Source organism: Abramis brama, assembly GCF_963993115.1.
Source record: "Abramis brama genome assembly, chromosome: 10".
Taxonomy (NCBI): domain Eukaryota; kingdom Metazoa; phylum Chordata; class Actinopteri; order Cypriniformes; family Leuciscidae; genus Abramis; species Abramis brama.
In genome coordinates, this window is record NC_139972.1 from 6,319,196 (window position 1) to 6,330,575 (window position 11,380).

The 11,380-nt window shown below is 37.1% G+C and overlaps 1 long non-coding RNA gene across 1 annotated transcript; it reads right to left on the reverse strand.

The window, feature by feature from the left end:
* Window positions 1-5,572: 5,572 nt before the first annotated feature.
* On the reverse strand, window positions 5,573-10,532 carry LOC311090780. Its single transcript, XR_014607949.1, has 3 exons — window positions 10,412-10,532; window positions 10,174-10,231; window positions 5,573-5,828 (listed from the first exon to the last, which is right to left on the reverse strand). It is a non-coding gene; the product is annotated as an uncharacterized lncRNA (long non-coding RNA).
* Between the last annotated feature and the right edge of the window lie 848 nt (window positions 10,533-11,380).

Here is an 11,380-nt window from a genome sequence, read left to right on the forward strand (position 1 = left end):
GAGGGTTTGAACCAGTGCATTTGAGCAGAGTTTACATGTTCTGCCTCTATTTCACGTGTATTTTATGACAATACTCACCGCATCTGAACATCGTGTGGCTGGATAATATTTATTCCCAAAATGCCTGGATCATGAAGGAAACACACACATACACATCAATATTAGTTATTTGTTTTACTTACTAACGGAGACATTTGCAAAAGCTTGCAAAATTGACTCACCAGCTCCAAAACATATTATTACGACTCGTTAATTTAACTGATCGGTTAGCCATCCCGCGATCAACAATATTCAAAAGCCTAGTTTGGAGATTCTTATAGTAAGACTGTGACAGTTCCTTTCTGTCTAAGATACAATATTCTCAGTTCACTCGTTGTAAAGCATTTATTTTTTATCATAAAGTTAGACAAGTTAACGTTACACATCCTAGCAGCACATAACATTAATACATTGGGAATACCGTATGCACTAATAATATTGCTCTAATCGCGTTTAGATTCTCACTTTAATACACTATATCTTGATGTAGCAGAATTTGTATAAAATAAAGTTATTTACCTTCCGTAGATTGCAATATGTCCGTTGTTAAAATTCTTTGTCCATTTCCTTGTTTGTTCTTCATTTACACCCAGCAACACCCAGCAACTCGCTCAAAACATTTAGCAGTCCGATGTAAAGTAATCCATGTTTTAAACGATGTAAAACCCACAGAATAGGCTAATATTGAAGATCCCGCGCAGCAGCAAAGCAAACACCGACTCGCTCAACTGACGTTTATTCAAACTTGACTCATAAAGGCGCGCTTAGTTGTCATTGGCTAGATTCCTGGATGACAGTCAGAATAAACAGAGAATAACCAATCATGCTCAAAACAGCTAGGAGAGACAGCCAATAGTGTGGCAACATTGCAATTACAGGAAAATATGAATATATATATATATATATATATATATATATATATATATATATATATATATATATATATATATATGTTTTTTTCATTGCAGTGCATGATTAAAAATTAAAGATTAAAAATTAAAGATTAAAAATACTGTAAGAACTTACAGTAACTGACCATATATAATATGTATTTACCACTGTTCTTATAAAGCGCAATTTAATAGAGCAAACAGTGTATTAAACAGAGCAAACACTGCATATATTCATATACAATTCTGTAAGATCTATATGAAAATCTAATGAATTGGTATCATGGTGGTGACAGTTACATTCATGTGACCCATAATGACCCTTTTACACTTTCACAAATTCTTGACCTTTCCTTTAGAAACACTCTTATGCCTAATAATGTCAACATCCTTTTTCACCCTGTGTGGCACTGGTACACAACCTGTTGGTTTAGAGTTAATCCTCTGTCCAACGCAACACTTTGGTAACATTGGCATAATTATATACAAGTTACAACATAATACCCCGGGTTTCACACTTTCACAGGCAAGACTTAAGCCTGTAGTCCCAGACTAAAATGCATGTTTGAGCAGTATTACCTGAAAGCAACTGACATATCTTATGGCAGTGCCATTGTTTTGTCTCAAGATGCACACCAGTAATGTTTTTTTTTTTCTAAGGCACATTTTTAAAAGCTATAATTAAATACCCAAATTGAACTAAGGACAAATCCTGGCTTTATCTAAACCCTGTCTGTGAAACCGGGTCTGGGTTAGAAATTAAGGGTTAAGGTTAACCCTAACCCTAACCTTAAGACTTGCCTACAGACTTTTATTTAACAGCTTGGTGTTAACTGCAGTGGTTAGGCCTTTAGCATTGATAAAGGACAAAAATCTTCTCACTGTGACAGTCTGTTTAGTAAAGATTGTTTGTATGGATTGTCCCTAAACTAGAGCTATTGATGCATTCAAAACATACCTGTATCATAAAGATCGTATTTACAAATTGAACATACATGAACGCCGCCACAATGATGAAAATATGAGTAGGAAGCTTGGGATTTTCTTTTAGCCCGATCTTGAAGAGTTATGAGTGTGTCAGTGAGAAACATGTAATACCACAATACTTTGGTATTTAGCAGTTACATTGTCAGGCTTTTCTATTTACGATGAAGTAAGCTAATGCCTGCACAAAATATGACAGTAGTATTACAATATAACATGTAATGATACATTTTACAGTGGCTTCATAAATTAATTTCAACATAAATAGTAAAATAGTAAAACCTCATGAATACAAACTTCCCAGGAGGACTTAAAAGCATCATGTGTGCATCATGAACCCTGTTGGTGTCTGACCAGCAAGATCAATTTAACAGTTAATGATATAGTCTGTAAATTAACAGTCAGTTAATTAATTTACAGATATTGTTTGTCATTTTGTTCTGAACTAGTTCTGGCTGTCAGTGGACGTTTAGATTATGGCTGGATTGGACATCATTATTCACGTCATTTATGGACTGTTTCTGGATGTCAACGGACGTCCAGATTATAGCCAGTATGAACGTCTTTTCTGAACTAGTTCTGGCTGTCAGTGGACGTTTAGATTATGACCGGATTGGACATCTTTATTCGCGTCATTTATGGACTGTTTCTGGATGTCAACGGACGTCCAGATTATAGTCAGTATGAACGTCTTTTCTGAACTAGTTCTGGCTGTCAGTGGACGTTTAGATTATGGCCGGATTGAACATCTTTATTCACGTCATTTATGGACTGTTTCTGGATGTCAAAGGACGTCCAGATTATAGTCTGTATGAACGTCTTTTCTGAACTAGTTCTGGCTGTCAGTGGACGTTTAGATTATGGCCGGATTGAACATCTTTATTCACGTCATTTATGGACTGTTTCTGGATGTCAAAGGACGTCCAGATTATAGTCTGTATGAACGTCTTTTCTGAACTAGTTCTGGCTGTCAGTGGACGTTTAGATTATGGCTGGATTGGACATCTTTATTCACGTCATTTATGGACTGTTTCTGGATGTCAAAGGACGTCCAGATTATAGCCAGTATGAACGTCTTTTCTGAACTAGTTCTGGCTGTCAGTGGACGTTTAGATTATGGCTGGATTGGACATCTTTATTCACGTCATTTATGGACTGTTTCTGGATGTCAACGGACGTTCAGATTATAGCCAGTATGAACGTCTTTTCTGAACTAGTTCTGGCTGTCAGTGGACGTTTAGATTATGGCTGGATTGGACATCTTTATTCACGTCATTTATGGACTGTTTCTGGATGTCAACGGACGTTCAGATTATAGCCAGTATGAACGTCTTTTCTGAACTAGTTCTGGCTGTCAGTGGACGTTTAGATTATGGCTGGATTGGACATCTTTATTCACGTCATTTATGGACTGTTTCTGGATGTCAACGGACGTTCAGATTATAGCCAGTATGAACGTCTTTTCTGAACTAGTTCTGGCTGTCAGTGGACGTTTAGATTATGGCTGGATTGGACATCTTTATTCACGTCATTTATGGACTGTTTCTGGATGTCAAAGGACGTCCAGATTATAGTCTGTATGAACGTCTTTTCTGAACTAGTTCTGGCTGTCAGTGGACGTTTAGATTATGGCTGGATTGGACATCTTTATTCACGTCATTTATGGACTGTTTCTGGATGTCAACGGACGTCCAGATTATAGCCAGTATGAACGTCTTTTCTGAACTAGTTCTGGCTGTTAGTGGACGTTTAGATTATGGCTGGATTGGACATCTTTATTCACGTCATTTATGGACTGTTTCTGGATGTCAACGGACGTCCAGATTATAGCCAGTATGAACGTCTTTTCTGAACTAGTTCTGGCTGTCAGTGGACGTTTAGATTATGGCTGGATTGGACATCTTTATTCACGTCATTTATGGACTGTTTCTGGATGTCAACGGACGTCCAGATTATAGTCAGTATGAACGTCTTTTCTGAACTAGTTCTGGCTGTCAGTGGACGTTTAGATTATGGCTGGATTGGACATCTTTATTCACGTCATTTATGGACTGTTTCTGGATGTCAACGGACGTCCAGATTATAGCCAGTATGAACGTCTTTTCTGAACTAGTTCTGGCTGTCAGTAGACGTTTAGATTATGGCCAGATTGGACAAAATTACTCAGTGTCATTAATCGACTAATTCTGGCTGTCAATGGACGTTCAGATCATGGCCTGGACGGGCGGACTTGATATCAACCTGTTTTGTACGTCCACAGACGTCGCTTGCTCAGTGGGTTGTGTCGACTTCTTACGACATATCTTCATGTGAGTCAGAAGGCTTTTTTTATGTTTGAAACTCTTCTCACACTGAGTACAGTGATACGGCTTCTCTCCAGTGTGAACTCGCTCGTGTGATTTCAGGTTTCCAGACAGAGTGAAACTCTTGTCACAATATGAGCACTTGTAAGGTTTTTCTCCAGTATGAATTCTTTGGTGCAGTTTCAGAAAGGCAGATGTAGTAAAGCTCTTCCCACAGTCAAAGCACATATAATCTCTCACTTCATTGTGTGTTTTCTGGTGCAGTTTAAAACTGTCCAGCCTTGAACAACTCTTTCCACAGAGAGAACACACATAAGGCTTCTCGTCTGAATGAACTATCAGGTGTTTTTTTAGATCTGATAATGAAATAAAACATTTACCACACTGATCACAGTTAAATGGTTTCTCTCCTGAGTGAATACGAAGATGTCTCCTGAGAGTTGATGCTTGAGAAAAACTCTTCTCACACTGAGTGCATGTATACGGTTTCTCTCCAGTGTGAACGTACAGATGAACACTGAGAGTTGATGCTTGAGAAAAACTCTTTCCACACTGAGTGCATATAAACGGTTTCTCTCCAGTGTGAATTCTCATGTGTGTGTTAAGGGTTCCTTTATGTGTGAAACTCTTTCCACACTGAGTGCAGGTGTGCGACTTTTTGTCTTTTGTTCTTTGAATTGTAAAGTTATGATGTTCCTCCTTCACTTCATTCAGTTCTTGTCTTTGCTCTTTCACTCTCACCTGGTCTAAAATACACAGAAATACAGTTAGAATCAGTTCAAGTGAACCCTTATTTAATAGCAGAAAGCAAAAGAGTTTAGGTATAATGTATTTTATGTGGCAAAGGTTTATTCTGTCATTCACTTGTTAATATTTAAAACATGTTTGGCAAATGCTATATACAAGGTTATGATTCAGATGCATTTCATCATTTATCATCCATATACTGCTTATTAATTCACATCCACCAAAGCAGTTGTAGCGACTGAGACAATCAGACACAGGTCTAAAATACACTATTACATTTAACAAATAAGCTTCAAAGCCCTCTCTTAGGAATGTAACATTGTTGTATGTTTGTTTAGTTTAGTTATGTTTGTGATTTAGTTAATAAAACTTGTGCACAATATGTATTTGGTTCTGATTCTCTGCTTGCAACAAAGTTTACTTTACGATTTAGATTTTGACTACAGGCTCTTAGTACTGTACAGTAAGAAAAGACATTTCCCTTCCCCGGAATTGAATATTTCTTAGAATTAATAAACAATTAACACTGAGTGTTCACAAGACAAACAGGTGGGTTGATTGTAATATTAATTTTACTACATTAAGTTAATTATATTAACTGATCCAAATATTCATAATAAATTATAACCAGTTATTACTGATTATTAATATTTCATAGAGCTAATTCATTACACAGTCGACAATGAAGAATCAAGAATGGACACCAACCTATTTGTTCCTCAGTATCTTCATGTTTTATTCTGGATGGTTCTGGATCACTCATGTCTTCAATCTCCTCTTTAACAGATTTCAGCTGCTACTCCTGGAGGTTGAAACTGAAGATTTCACTTCAGTTCTTGTCTTTGCTCTTTCACTTCCACTGGGTCTGAAATATATTAAAACATTAATGAGTTCTGGAGGATAAATGTGAATTTTCAAGTGAACCCTGATTTAATAACAGCAAACAAGTGAGATCTGTTTATCAAATATCATATTTTTGATGTACCAAAGGTTAGTTTTGTCATCCTCTATCCGATTTACGGCAAAAGAGTAACACTTGACCTGACGTACAACGTAATGACGAACGCGGAAGCGCAGAGGATAGAGCAAAACAAAACACCAGTCACGAATCAAAGTCTAAAACTACAATTTCTGAAGAGAAATGTTGGAGGAGCTTGAGTTTGTTGTCCAGCCCTGTTTGTTTGTAACCGCACATCGTCACTCATCGTCAAGTGTTCCTCTTTTGGCGTAAGTCGACTTGCGTCTGCCGTCTGCCGGATATTTTTCTTACACGAACACATCGCTTCACTTCAGAAGGCCTTTATTCACTCCCCAGGGCCGTGTGGAGCACTTTTATCATGGATAGATGCACTTTAATGGACTTCACAACAGAAACGGCCATTCACTGCCATTATAAAGCTTGGAAGAGCCAGGACATTTTTATTATAACTCAGATTGTATTCGTCTGAAAGAAGAAAGTCATATACACCTAGGATGGCTTGAGGGTGAGTAAATGGAGTAATTTTAATTACTAATAAATTACTAATACTAATAATTCATTTTTAATTATAGGGAACTAGTTAAATAGTTAAAATGTGAATGACAATTGCTGTAGAAGATGAAGAGAAGTGAATTTATGCCATATATATACCTAGATTATGTGCTTATTTTTCACAGCCCTTATTGTATCTAACAATATATATAAACTAGGGCTGTGCCGGTAAACTTGACAAACCCGGTGGTGTTGGTACGCCAAAACACATAGGTAACGCGATAGGTAGAACACCAAAACACCAAAACGCGATAGGTAGGATCTGTAAGAATTGAGAAATTACAAAATGCCGGACAGTCTGGTTGAAGAGCGACCAGACCCTGAGAGAACAAAGGACCTCTCTGGTAATTCGTCCTCTCGTGCTCTATCGAGACGAAAGTCTCACTTCCGAGTCATCCTAATCTACATCTCTTCCCCCCTTCTCTCACACACAAAGGAAAGTGGTCTCTGGACAAATGGTCTCCTACCCCCCAAAAAGGTGTAACTTCTGAATGCAAATTTCCATTGTTAAAAGATGTTTCCAAGTGAAAGAGGTCCTGACTATATAATGAAATGCAGCAGGGGATTTGGGTCCTTTCTGTACCTCAGATTCGCCTGTGAGGCTGACAGTGAGACCTCTCAGCCTCGTGTATTTCTTAATGTTGGGTTGCATCTCTTCTTTTTATTCCAGAGCATTTGATGTTTTGTATCGATTATCTTTGAATTGATTATGAAATTGGCATGATACATTTACCTGACATGATAAATTGTTACATTTGATTATTCTAACTGACTTAAAAGGAATAGTCAAACATTCGCTCATAATTAATGATCTACAGATAACATTAAAATCTTTTCATTTATGGAGTCAGATGAAATAACGAGAGAATACATATTCAAATGTATTGCATTTAATCAAAAAATACTTTGCCTCGAGAAAAGGACAGTAACACGTAAAGACCTTCTGCACTGGTCGGAGGCCGGTTTTAGGCTGATCGAGCGCGAACTTACAGATCCATTTGCGACATTACCATAGTATTTAATAACCCTGGTAATCCAGAGTTCTCGCGAGAGCACAAGTTGAATTTGCTCAGTGAGTTTACTCTGGCGTCGAGTAATGATGCTCATTAAATATGCCCCTCGATCTGAGCTGCACCAATCACATCGGGTTATCTGATATAGAGGCCAGAGGCGAGCTAAACAGATGACGACAGTGCTGTGATGTCAAAGTCATTAGTAAACATTGCAAGACGGCTATGGATGAACACCACTTGTTTGAAACGGCTTTGGCCGCTACAATGAACGAGTTAGACTTGGCTTTTTATTTAAAACAGGAACAGAAGACGCCGCTCGAATCGTTCCTTTGCAAGAAGGATGTTTTTGCTGTTTCGCCGACCAGATACGGTAAGAGTATAATCAGAGAATGTCTAATAAGGTTAGCTCCACTGGTAGCGTATGGGGTTTATTGTTGTGATTGTTTGTAGTGTTATCCAATTGCATTCAGCGAGATTTTCAAATGCATGCTTGGTGCCGCCCCTCGAGCTGGCCGATTTTCATTAGTCGACGCCAGACCATTAATCATTTAGATTTAGGTCTGGATTTCCAGGCTAGTATTTAAAGGTTGTATCAGCGATTTCAGGCCCAAACATAAATGATAACATTCATCTAATCTTTCCTAACGATCCGCTAGCTGTCCGCACCATAAGCACGCCGTCAACAAAGTCAAGGCTCGAAATTGCGACCATTTTGGTCGCATATGCTCCTGAAATTTAATCTGTGCGACCTAAAAATATATTTGGGAGCATTTGTGCGAGTGCAAATAATGGTTGTGGTGCGACCTGTTTTCATTTCTCTTAAAAAACGTTTGCAAATTACTTCACAGTGTGTACCTTATGTGCGCTGATACGCGATGGCCGGACCATCATTATATCCAACGTTATATAACCAATCCAGGGGTTTTCCTGCATTGAATTTATTTTGGCGGCCGCCAAAGCCTTATTTGATCGGTGACGTGACTGCTGCGCTTGACAGGGCCGCGCGCGCGCACTCTCACGTCTTTAAACAACACGAGCGCTGTCTTGCTCTCTCTCCCTCGCGCTCGCGCATATTAATCAAAATCATTTGACACGATAGAAAAAGGGCGGAAGACCGAAGTTTCACGTGGAGCATTCGGAGATTTGTTTTCTCCTGAATTACCGCGGAGTGTGAATTGTGCTAAACAAAAAAATAAACTGCCGGGATAATCAGACAACGCGTGCCGTAGGCTACACGTCCACTAATGACACGTCCGATTCGCGAACTAATGACTCATTTGAACCGATTCACTTTAATGAATGGTTAAAACAACTGATCCAACACTGAGCTCACGAGACGTCGGAATCGGTGTATAACAAATCGGTAACACTTTATAATAATGTTACATATATTAAATTCTAGTTAACTACATTAGTTAACATGTACTATCAATAAACTGCACTTTGTTAATTTGTTAACCATTGTAAATTTCAACATTTAGGCTACTAATAATAGCCTACATTATTGAATTATTATTATTTTTTTGTTAACATTTAATGCACTGTGAAGTAACATGAATGAACAATGAACAGCTGTATTTTTATTAACTAAGATTAACAAAGATTAATACAGCATATTATTAGCAATAGAGTGCCAAGTGCCAAGCAAAAAATGCAGGGCAAACAAATCAGGTTCATCAGGTTCGATTATTAAGGCTTTTAATCGGCAGGATGCTGCTGGTCGTTCCGCTTTATTGGCAGAGCTAATTATACGTCAAATATAACACCACACACCATCGCCAAAGAAGAGCTTGCCTTCACTAAATTTAAACCTATGTTGCAGCTCATGGAAAAAGAACGGAGTTGCGATTAACGACAAATCATGTGCCAATATCATCGGGATGAGATGATATAGAGCCAGAAGACCAAATTTCAAATCTTGGCCACAGGATGTGTAAAGCCCTAGTGAAATGAAATATGTCATATATAATTTGTAGTTGTGGTGCTCCTAAATTTTTGCTGGTGCTCCTAACTTTTTGAAGTTGGGAGCACCAGTGCTACCAAGTAAAAAAGTTAATTTCGAGCCCTGAACAAAGTGCAAAGCTGATATTCAGCATCATTACTCCAGTCTTCAGTGTCACATGATCCTTCAGTAATAATACTAATATGCTGCTAAAAAGAAGCATTTCTTATTTTCTTATTATTATTTTTTAATATTATTAGTATTGAAAATGTTTTTTTTATATTAAAAGTATTTTTTAAGCATAAACAAATAACACTAAATTTGTCTTCACTTAAAATGTTATAACCTCTAACTTAACCTACCCAGATAAGCTCCAGCTACTACTAGCAAACATATAAAAATTAGGTTTTTATTTTCAACTTGGGTTTTACTGTTGACCAAGTTCAAAGTCTTTCATAAGACAAAAACCATAACAAACATCTTTGTAAAAATAACTTTTACATTACACTAGGCACATAGGCTAATATACTGTTTAATTACATAATAAAAGTTCACTCACCACAAAATACATTTTTAAATCCAATAATCAGATGAGATGATCCTATACTTTAACAATTATTTGTCTTTATTAAGCCATGATTAATGACTAACTGCATGATCTACATAGCTTTACTGAACCTAAACGCAAATATTGAGAATGTGACAAATATATGCATATACTTACAAAGCCAAAGACGCACTGTGCTGTGGCTCTTAAAGGAGCCTTTGGGTGTATGTAACAGCTATTGACAAAAAAACAAGGGAAGGAAAAGGTGAGAAAAAGAAAAACACTGAATTTGATTCAGAAATATTGAATTTACAAATCGAAATGTATTGATTGTTCATCAATGATCATTGACTAATCAATTTTTTAAGAACATGGCAAATCATACATGCAGACGACTGCTAGATTTATCACTTACAACGATCAGATGAAAGTTGACACTAAAAAAGAGAAAATAATTATGTTCATGCCATTCACCATAAAATCAATAAAAGCTGTTATTTATGAATATATCAAAGCATCTGAAAAATGTACAAAAGAAACTCTGACAAGTAAAAGAAATATTAAGTGACAATACAACTTATTTTCATTATTGAAAATAATTTTACTTGAAAATTATTAATATTTTTTTTTCCCTGGTTGTACAAATGTTGTACCTTTACTGTATTTTTTTGTATTATATAAAAAGTGCAATTATCTATCTATAAATTACAGAAACGTCTGTCTGTGTCTGTGTGTGTGTGTGTGTGTGTTATGTGCAACCATTAGTCAGATGGATTTCAAACTCGACCAAATTTGACATTGTTTGGATTAGAAATCCTAATATCATTAAATTTATCGGTCAGAGAAGCCCCAAGAAGGTTGTGTTTTAAAAATAAACATTCTGGCATACTCTGTCAGCTACACTGTTTACTTCTGAATATTATATTTTATTCACAGCCATCATTTGTAGTAACCTGATCCCTGAACTCAATGCGTTCACAGTCTCTTTCACGGGCACCACTAAAAACACACACAAAAACTGATTTTGCACTAGTTATTATAATCTCACACGGGTAGGCTACTGTATAGTCATTTCTGTCTCTCACTCACTCTCTCAATGTAAATAGAGAGAGCGCTCGCGCTCAGAGTGCGTGAGAGAGGAGTTCACGCGCTCCAGAGAGAGGAACTTCCGCACTTTCACGCAGCCAAGTATAAGAGTAAAATATTATTAATAATTGTAAACTTAATTTTAAAAAACAAAAACTAACGTTAACTTTACCAACATGAATCTGAAACGAAATAGGTTAGCAAATCTGCTCCATATAGGCCTAGTGTGAATGACGTCAGACAGATATAACGGTATTAACGGTAATTAGCTGCGCTGAAAGTGTACCATATGGGAAAA